Source organism: Molothrus aeneus, chromosome Z (genome assembly GCF_037042795.1).
Source record: "Molothrus aeneus isolate 106 chromosome Z, BPBGC_Maene_1.0, whole genome shotgun sequence".
NCBI classification, from domain to species: domain Eukaryota; kingdom Metazoa; phylum Chordata; class Aves; order Passeriformes; family Icteridae; genus Molothrus; species Molothrus aeneus.
In genome coordinates this window covers 28,220,093-28,229,629 of record NC_089680.1, presented here as the reverse complement: position 1 = coordinate 28,229,629, position 9,537 = coordinate 28,220,093, and positions in this window count along the sequence as shown.

Below are 9,537 nucleotides of genomic sequence, written 5' to 3'. Positions count from 1 at the left end.
CACAGCAGAGCTGGCTCTTGCTCTGTCCAAGCCACAGACCTTTGTTTTCATTCCTTTCCATTCAATTCTTAGCTTAGCTAGCCTTCTGAGATGAGTCTTCTATTCTTTTTAGTATAGTTTTAGTGTAATGTATATCATAAAATAATAAATCAAGCCTTCTGAAATGTGGAGTCAGATCTACGTCTCTTCCCCATCCTGAAAACCCCTGTGAACACTGTCACACTACACTAAGAAATTCTTCAGTCTGTTCAATAGTTTGAATGTTATTGGTAAATTTTATACCTGATTAATAGAAGTGTAATGTCTAAACTCTGGTGATTTAGTGCTTCCCTTTTCATTGGGTTGTAAAAACGTCCTTCACTTCAGCTCTAAGTTTGCAGTTATCTTGTGCCTCCCACACATGTGCTAGATTTCACTGCCAGAAGACCAGGAATGGTAGAGAAATATCTACAGCTGGTCTGTATTGTACATACATTGCTTACCTGTAATAAATTATTTATCTTAGCTATAAAACAGACATAACTTTTACGCATATGTCTAAGTTAGACACTTTCTACTTTATATGCATGCCCATAATGAAATAATAGTTGTTAGCAATTAATTCACAAATTCCAGCTTCTTTCTTTAAAACAATATAAAAAAATTAGTATAACATTTCAGACCCAGTGTAAAAAAATTCCAAATGTTTTTTATGGCTGTTGTGATGCAACAACCTACGTCATGCTGTCCTTTTAAAGAGCAATTTATATTGTGTGTTATCATAGTCATTGTAGGACTTAGTGTATTTAAAGAAAAAGAGATAAATAATTCTCTAATGCTACATCTCCCTTAATTATTCTCCAGAGAAGTGCAGAGTCATTGAGTTGGTTTGATGAAGGGCTTCCCATCATTAGTACATGACTCCAAAAGGAAGAACTTAAAACAGGCTTAGCACAGAGTGTTTGCAGAAAGAGCTGTTGTGGAAAGGAACAGTAGGAACCTTCTCAGTGCCCTAAACAATGTCAGACAGTGCAGAAGGGTGTCTGGATTCTCCTTGTGATTGCTGTACTGTTTAAAGATTCCTCTTCTCTGGGTCATAAAAGAAATATAGTATTGATAGCTTCACTGTTTTTTTTAATGGATGCAGGAATACAGTTCATTAGATTAAACCTGTTCAAGATGTTAGACTATCTTGTACATCTCTCAGGTCTGGTGCTAGTCCAGCTGCAAAAAAGCTGTTTTCTTTGGCATGTCATAAAAGAATGAGTCCTTTTTGTATTGCTTTTCTTTGGTTTTTTTATGATAGTGAGCACTGAACTATTCTTCCAAGTACACCTTGAGTTATAATTTAAATGCAGTGCTTAGTTTATTCAGCAGGGGTCATCAAAGGTCTGGATTTTCTTTGTCTGCTGAGGTGAATTGAATGATGACATTTCACAGCTTTCTTCAGGACTTGGCATTTGAAAATGTTCGTGCACCCTCTTACAGCTCTATGGCTTAGTCTGTTGTAGCTATAGAATGCATTTTGTAGACTTATTTCAGATATCTAAGACCACAGTGTTTGCTTTGGCAGACAACTTATTTCAAGAGTCTTTTTTATGTGGTATTATTTTTCTGTTACTGAATAGCGTAAATGAGACTGTTAGAAAATATAGGAACCATAACAGTTTTTGTTCCTTGCAAGTATTTGTAAAAGCAAATATGGGACAAAGTGGCAATGCTTGCATTAGGTAAAAATTTGATCTTACTCTGAATTCTGGACTGATTTGACAGCAGAAAAGTTACTTTTCAGATCTGATGGCTTTATAATGTCTCCAAAAGGCAGCAACAAGGAAGAAAGCAGATACATATTTTCTAATGAAACACTTCTGGTAACTCCTTTTCTGGGTGAAATGTGTAGTGGTGGGGATAAACAGTGCAGTGTAAGTCAGTATGAGTTTTGTTACCTGTAGGCTTTTGTCACTAAAACACTACAGAGGAAGTACATATTTTGCTGAACCAAGCTTGTTGATGCTGAATTATCAGATCAAGCATGTTCTCCATCAGCTTCAGCTGGACATAAACTGGAAACAGTTTAACTCACTTTGCCAGGCACTTTAGGATGTACTTCCTAATCCAAGCCTGACAACAGAGTCAGTGAGAGCTAATTTCTGGGTGACAGTAGCAAAAGCAGCAACTTTAGCTTCTCAGACTGAGTCTGAGGTGCTTTTCATACTGTTTCTGCTCGTGAATAATTGCAGTTCCCTAAACCAGGACTTTTTTTGCACAGAAAATGATTTCTAAAAGGCTGGGATAGTCAGATAGTGTAATTAAAGCATGTGTATTAGAATGTTGGATAGATAAAGTAGATAAAGATAGATCTGAGTCCAACAAACCACAGTTCAGACAGTAATAAATGTGCTGGCATTACTCTATCATGCCTAAAAGTCTGTTGTAACCTACTGTGTGGTCTCAACTTCATTATTGCTTCCCATGGTAGGTGTATTAGTAATCACCTCACTTTCATTAGACTAAATACTAGACCTGTGGCACATGGATTTGTCTTTTTCCAGAGGACCTCTAAGTCCTCTTTAAAATGTACCTTCCACCTAATAAATTAGCCACCCTCAGAATTTCCACATTTCTGTAAGATCCAGCTCCATGAGCAACAAATCACTATTTCCTATGGTTTCTGTTTCATGCTTGTATTATTCTCTGTCTTGGATTAGATGCACTCATATTAAAATTTGTCCTGTAATGAGAAATATTCTGTGTATGTTTTCAGTTTCTAAAGGCAAACTGCATTCATGCTGCATCCTGACAGTTAGTCATTGGAGTGCTGATTAGTTTTCTCTTCTTTGCTCTATTTTATGTGCATCTGCAAGAGCTGTTATCATTGACACCCGTGTCACATTTGCCTAAAACTGATCAAAGGCACTCAAAAATCCTCAGAGGAGACTTGATTGACACAAATATTTAGAGATAGCTAAGTTATAAAACATACTGTTGCCTTTACTCCCAGAAAATATCCTTAGGAAAGAGACATCTAGCACAGCCACACCATTGTCTGAGAGAGAATTTTTGTGTCCATCTTTTTTGCACTTCTGTGCTGCCATTTGTAACACGTTCATGACAATTACCTTATAAATGCTTGGCTCTTCAGGTTTTTATCTCCTTATCTGGGTCTTTATATGTATTTTTGACTGCATATATTGCTAAAATCTCCAAATGCTTTTATGATAAGAAGCTTGATAGATGAAAAGAAATTATTAAAGCAGTAACATAAGAGAGTCAGTTGTAAAAGAATACTTAAAATATGGAAAAAAACCAACAAAAATATTCTTTCCTAACAGTTTCCATAGATTCTGTGTGTTCCATAAGTTGCCTTATAGCCTTTTTTGAAATCTCAAAAAGATTTCATTCTCCAATGTACTCTGTTTTACCAAGAATACATATCTGATTTACCATCACGATGGTCATTGTGAGCTGAAGGTAACCTGACAGAAAATGTACATGCTTTGGCAGAGATTAATGCAGCAGTATTGATTTAGACCAGCCATTCCTAACTCAATAAAGGATTTGTAGATCTGTACAATTAATAATACTAACTGCTTTTTTTGGGAAAGTATCTATTTAATAGTCTGGGTCAAGAATAAGGAAGCTGAAGTAGAAAACAACAGTGATTGAAATGCCAACATTTATATACTTATTTTTTGAGACCAATTTCAATAAAATTTTCCAACAGATAATCCCTTTGTTGGAAGGGCAATGAAAGATAATTTAAATTAAAAATTATAGATTGTCTAAATGTGATTTCATTTGTCTCAGTATGAAATGTGTGTCATTAAATGTTAAAGCAAGAAAGTGTTCAGCAAATACAGTTTCTGGCTGATTGGCATGTCATGAAATACATTCAATGTGTATAATGATGCCCTAAGAATTTACAGTTTTCCCCATCTTACCTGTGTTGAATTTCCTTCCTGTGCTTTAAATACACACACACACACACACACACACATGTATATATACATACATAGCAACTATATACGTGGAACTAATACATTCTCTTACTCCCAAACAGGAAAGCACAAATTAATGTACATTTAACGCCTTTAATTGTCTAGAGTTTGTGGTTATCTTCTTTGATACTTCTTTGTTGCTAGACAATTGCATCTTTGTAAGTTTAAGTGTCTTCAATAGTAACACTAAGAGAAGACTAGTGGACTCTTCCAAAATACACACACACACATGTATATATACATACATAGCAACTATATACGTGGAACTAATACATTCTCTTACTCCCAAACAGGAAAGCACAAATTAATGTACATTTAATGCCTTTAATTGTCTAGAGTTTGTGGTTATCTTCTTTGATACTTCTTTGTTGCTAGACAATTGCATCTTTGTAAGTTTAAGTGTCTTCAATAGTAACACTAAGAGAAGACTAGTGGACTCTTCCAAAATTACACCCAGGAAAAATGTTTTGCTATCAGTCTTATACCTGGTTTTATCTCACAGATCTCAAAATTGTCATGTGGCCACACTGAGGAAAATGCTCAAGTAGTGTGAATACTCCTTATACACTTGTCAAGCAATTTTGCCTCTTGAGGAAGAATCATAGCAAATAGATAGGTAACTTTTTGTAAGCAGGCCTTTCTTGGTTCACCTAGGAGAAGTAATTGATTTACCTTTTTTGCAACTTTCCATTGTGGTGGTTGGGATAGGCAGGAAGCCATGAGCTGCTGGTGCATCTGCACACATCTCAGATCTTTCCCCGTCTCATTTTATGCACTAAGAACTTCTACAGATAAGGAGCAGAAATGCATGTGTGCCAGGCTGCAGCATTAGACTCACCACATTTACTATAGTGCCAGTCTTCAGCAAAACCAAAACTGTATTTCATCATTTAACATGTCTGTCAGACTTGGCCTGTGCTGTCTGACTCCTTCTGTTGGACCTAAGAAAGTTTAAATTAACTTCTTTCACATACAGACTGTGGAAGAGCATTTCTCAGAATCAGAAGTATAATGGATGATAGTTTTTCTCTGAGCCTAGCTGCACAATATTCTTGACAGTCACTTTCAATAAAGTATTCCCTTCTCACCTCTTTTTATATTCAATATATTGACAATCGGCAACTATTAGAAATATCTTTTAGCAAAGACAGAACATAATATTACTTTTTGGAACCACCTTTGAGACAAATAACTTGGGAAAACAAATGCTGCCTCTCATAACTTTGTTAAACACTGTAAATATCACCAAAGGATTTTGCCTGCTGTGGCTAAGAGTATAAAATCTGTGACCATAGAAGCCCAAATATACACTCACAGGGAATATGCTTGGGTGTTCCTACATATACCTGAGCATGTATGAACCCATTTGAACTCTGTTTTATGGGACACCCTCACTACTGAGTAGACCAGAACAAGAGGATGAACAGCACACCACTGGATCCACAGGGGCAGTAATTATCTTTCTGCTTAATCTGTCTCTCTTCCCTTCACTTCCCCCCTACTGTCCTCTCTTTTCTATTTCTTTCTCTCTTCACCTAACATTTACTATTAATAAATTCTGTACCATTGACTTTGGCATATAGTCTTTTTTGCTCCTTAATTTGGGCAGAGGCATCTCTCTAATCATTAGATTATAACACTTTCCTAGGAGGGAGGCAATATATAGCAAGTCATTAATACTCATTTAACATAAGTATAGACATTGACAAAACATTCCTAATTTACAAATATACAGGTCATCTGAGTTTTTGCTGTAGGAGAAGGAGTAGGAGTGTGTGTTTTCTTTTTTGTTGCTGTGGGTTTTTTTGTTTCCTGACAGCAGTTTATCTTTACTTGTCTTTCATTTATGAAACTGCAAGAGTCAAAAGTAGCACACTGGTTTGCTATCAGTGCTATCTATGAAATTATAACAATGGGATATGTTGTAGACTCCATTAAATATGGAGTGCTATAATACTGAAGTTGACAGTTTGAAGTATGAGAATGCACTTTGCCATCCTTTGCCATTGTTGGAATAGATGTAATTGATTCAGTATTCACTTCTTTCTTCAGTCTACTTGGAAGAACTGTAAAAAGTTGAGTAACATTTATGTCCTCTCATAAATGTGTGTGCTAGTATGTACTTCCCTGTGCACTCCCCAGACTAACAAATGTTTCTGTGCTGGAGAAAGGAAGGAAAATAAAATAGAAAATTATGATTGTAACAGTGAATAATGCTTGCTGTGATTCTATGACTCCTCCTAATTAAACAGCTGTTATACCATACCTTCCCATGCCTTGCATAAGAGCAATACAATTGAAATTGCTCTGCAGATAGAATAATGCTGTTTAGATCTTCTGCTCATTTTTTCCATTTCATAAAGATGTTTAGCTTTCTTAGTTAAACTCCATTCAGACAGGAAATTTTATATTGTTTTTAAGAGTGTTGTTGTCCTTGACAGCCATCAAAAGCGTGGCTTTAAATTATTCAACTTTATTTTTCATATAAGTAATTTTTTCTGGTTTTTCAGTTATGGTTGTTGTTTTGGTTTTGGGGTGAGGGTGTTATTTTGGGTTTTGTTTTTAGCCTGGGAGAAACAACATAACTGTAAGGAACAGCATAAAAACAGTCTCTAAATTAATTGCTGGAATTATATGCAAATGTGTAGAAAAAAAATGTGAGGGGGGGTGTGATGGTGTTCACAGGGGTCTTATGTTGAAGGAAGAGATAGAGATCTGACTCTGTGTTTCAGAAGGCTTGATTTATTATTTTATGATATACATTACATTAAAACTATACTAAAAGAATAGAAGAAAAGGTTCTCCTCAGAAGGCTAGCTAAGCTAAGAACAGAAAAGAAAAGAATGATATCAGACAGAAGCAACAGCAGTAGTAAGTGTGATAGCACAAAACAGCAAGTAGTCATTGTACTATTTCCCATTCACCATTTTTGCTGATTCTTACAAGAAAATGCTGTTGGTTTTATTTCATTTTGGCTTTGTTTTCTCCTGTGTTATTAGTAGAAATAATTATAACATCCTCTGATTTCTAATGGATTCATTTTACCCATTAGAAATCTATAACTTTGGCTTGAAAGTTTCCTCATAGGTTTTAAAGAAAGAGGAAGGCTGAGAAGATTTTTAGTACTCCAGCTATGAATTTTGCCATCTATTTTCTGCTTGTCCTTTACTTGAAGTGCCATATAGTGGCCCTCATTAAATGCTATACGGTACTGGATTTCCTTCAGGTGACTGCTAACAATCTGGCAAACATGCAGCAGAAAATTTTTACGTGAATTATATATCCTTACCATCTTTCCTACATAACTTTAAGTAAGGTGTTGAACTCTTGACAAATCAAAAGGTTTCAAAATGGATTTAGAAGTAATTTTCTGAGGCATTTTCTTTCAAATAGATTTAGACACCTATCTGTTTCTTGAGTTAGTTTCTTGGCAGTAATGCACTTAGAATTGAAGATCATGAGTTTATTCATGAAGTTGTAATTTAAGGTAATCATTGCAATTGGTACATTTCCAACTTGTGCTGGTTTTTCCTCCCAAATGACTTCTTTGACTGATAGTTTACTGTTAACCTATGGCAATTATGTTTCTTAGCTTTTAAATAGCTTTTAAATAGCACTTCAATTAGAATCTCCTTGAGTTTCCACTGGATTTGTTTTTTTTTTAAATAAACCATTGTTCTGCTGTTTGCAACATTTCAGATTCATTTGTTACTTGTTTAATAGCTGTTGGATTCTTCATTTTAAAGCTCTATTAATCAGGAAACTCAAAATGTCTTTCTGAATTTGTTGTTTGTTACTACACCAAACTCTGTCCCAGCAAATTTTTCCTTACAACTCAAGTATGAAAAGTGGGAAGTGAGAGACTGGAAGTTTAGTACCAAACTCTACACTGAGGCTGATTGCGTTTACTTTAAAAGTACAGAGGAAGACCAGGCCCATCTACACTGGACCTTCAGAGGAAAACTACACCCATTTACAGGATCACTGCTTCTACAGAACCACACCTGTCTCTGCAGGACTGCAGCCACCATTTTATCAGACTGCTACCGACATCCTGACCAACAGGGTGCCAGGTTGTATTCTGACTCTGTTGTTTTGTATTACTGCATTTTTATTTTATTTTTATTTTTTCCCTAATAAAGAACTGTTATTCCTACTCCCATAGATATTGCCTGACAGCCCCTTAATTTCAATTATAATAATTTGGAGGGAAGGGTTTTATGTTCTCCATTTCAAGGGAGGCCCCTGCCTTCCTTAGCAGACACCTGTCTTTTCAAACAAAGACATCCCGACTTCACTGTAGTTTTACTGTGGAAATGAGACCATTTTATCCACACTGCATCTCACTTTTTAAGACTGCTAAGTAATAAATTTCTAACTTCATTCACTTTTAGGACTGTGAACACAGTAGGACTAGTAGAATAACTGTAGGACACGTTATGCTGCCACATGTGTGGCAGATTTGATTTTGAAAAGTAAAGAATGTGACACCAATGACAAATTTCTATGCATCTGCTTGCAAATAGTTTGTAGTTTCTTTATAACCTCTCTTGTTACCTAGAACATCATAGAGGAGATCATTGGAGCAAAATATACCTGCTACCAGCTGTCTTAAAAACCAAAGGTCATTTAAATATTTTTATAGTAGAGTGTTCTTTAGAGTCAGGGCTCCAAGGGAGTGGATCTGCATGCACTTCCCAGCACAGTCACCTTCTAAGGCTGAATACCTGATTTTGACTCTGCCAATACTGAGTTATGTCAATCTAGTTCCAGGAATTTCAGAGAAACTGCTGTGGGATTATGACTGCCATCATTCCACAAGTACATATCTGATCAGTACCAGCTTCCTACAGAACAGAAAAAAATCCTCATTTTAAGGTATCTCTTAAAGCTTGCCTGTGTTTTCCACTGTACAAAAAACTGTTGTTTCAGTGTCATAGGCATTGTATTAACTTCCCAAATCTTTTTATCAGCACAACTTTTCAAACATCAATTAAGTACACAGCCCATTTCTGCTAAACACAAGCATTCTGTGTATTCCCACTGTCAGCATAAAATTAATTCCATGGAAACAGAGTGACACTACTTCAAAATCTGAGAAACTTAACTCAAAACCATAACTATCAAACATAAAGAAAGGAAGTGGAACAAAATTAATGTTGTCAAGCATGGGACTGAGACACTGAAAAAATTTAGAAATATCACATTCCAACTGAATGAGGCACATAAGCAGTTACAGGAGTGATGGCACAGTTTCTTAGAATTCTGTGACTCAACGACATTATTTGGGTTGGCATAAGATTGGATTTTTTTAACAATTTGTATATTTTCACTTGTCTTATGCAACTGCCACATGTGTTACCAGGGCTTTTGCTCTGAAACAAATAGAGACTTTTTCCTCTGTTTTGTTGCTTTTGTCTGTGCACATAATTTTTCTTGGTATAATACAGATGAAAAAGTCTCTTGAATAGTAGAAGAAACACATGCTTGTAGTTGTTCTGCTGCTTGAAACATGCCTCTTGCTGATTTTACTTTTTGGTATTGAAATAACTCAGTGGCC